The following is a 1,592-nucleotide window of genomic DNA, read 5'->3' on the forward strand; positions in this document are numbered from 1 at the left end:
TGTTTGAGTCTCTGTGCATGTGTGTGACGGCGCGTGCTTCACTGCAAAGATTCATGTAGCTTCGGGACATGCATTTTTTTAGTGCATCTTGTTAGTTCATTCCTGTCACCTCTCTCTCCCGCTCTCTCTCGCCATCCCTTGCTTTTTCAGCGCTGAAGGGGGGATGGGGAAGGGGAGGTGGACTGGGCCGGGAGGGGAGGGAAGGGAAGGGGTGGGGGCAGTGGAGGTGGAGGCAGTCACCATGGTTACAATGCCACGACAAATATTCATCAAGTTGTTAAAATAAAAACAAACGGGAGTGCATTATAATTGCTCTTACTGACTGGATCCAATAATGTGTTCATATATTATGAGTGAGAGGAGCAGAGAGGAATCGCTCGTGCTCAAAAAAAAAGGAAAGACAGAAAAAAGAGCCTGTTAGTGGTAAAAAGGGGATATCGGGTGTCCTGGAGGCAAACACAAGTGAGGCACACACTCACACGCACTCATTTCAACTCTTTTCTTTTTGTGTGTGTGTAACTTCATTTTCCCATTACCTGCGTATGGAATTCCCTATGAGTACTTTCGTGAGTCTCCCCTCTCTTTTCTCTTTGTCCCTCCATCTCTCGCTCTTCCTCTACTGTTGTGTAGCCTCGGGCGATACTGTGATGTGTCCTCCCTCTGTCCCTCCCTCCCTCTCCCTCTCTCTCTGTCCCTGTCACCTTCAATTGCTCTGTGAAACTAGACACACTGCCTGGGGCAGGGAGGGAGGGAGGGAGGGAGAGACACAGGCAGGGAAGAGAGGAAAAAGAGAAAGGCAAAAAAGAGAGAAAGACAGACAGCTTTATAGACAGACAGAAGGAATAAACATTTGGTGTCATGTAAAGAAAAATAGGATTACCACAGACCACATGTGTGGCCAACATGTAAAAACAAAATCAGCTGAGGTGATGTTTACAAGTTTGACAATAAGATGTAATCCTCTAATAATGTTATGGGGGAAACAACAGAAAGACTATTTGTCCAATTTAGTGCATGCTTGACCCTGGTTGTGTGTCCCTTGCACACCTGTTAAGCAGATATGGACTATGATCCTTTTGATCTATAAACACATAATATAAGCATGAGGGCAATATAGGTGCAGCTGAATCACACAGGGGCTTTTTAGAATGTGTGCAGTATTGTCAGTTTTATAAAATTAGTCAATAAAATATTTTATGGTTAACTTTGCTAACAGTCGCATGGAGTGTTTATAGGCATAACAATACTGGGTTCAAATGAAAGGCTTATTAATTACTACGCGCAATGTTAATGCAGAGGCAGATTAGACCACTGCCCAACACAACTTTTATACCACTGCTGCCCTAAATTAATAGCACTGGGGCCCGTTCTTCGTACGTGGCTTATTACATCCAACATCAAATGACACATCCAAGACCAAATCATCGCGCTAACCGTGAGCTCGCTAATCCGGTTCTCCGAACACACCTGCTGTTGACGATTAGTACAGCTGGATGAAGTAATGTGAGATCACTGGGTGTCGTAAAAGGGGCTACGCATCGATAGTGGAAACATTGATCGGCAACCCTCTGATTGGTCGGCGAAAATGTCGA

This window comes from Pundamilia nyererei, unplaced genomic scaffold, assembly GCF_000239375.1.
Source record: "Pundamilia nyererei isolate P.nyererei 1_Seehausen unplaced genomic scaffold, PunNye1.0 scaffold00400, whole genome shotgun sequence".
Taxonomy (NCBI): Eukaryota; Metazoa; Chordata; class Actinopteri; order Cichliformes; family Cichlidae; genus Pundamilia; species Pundamilia nyererei.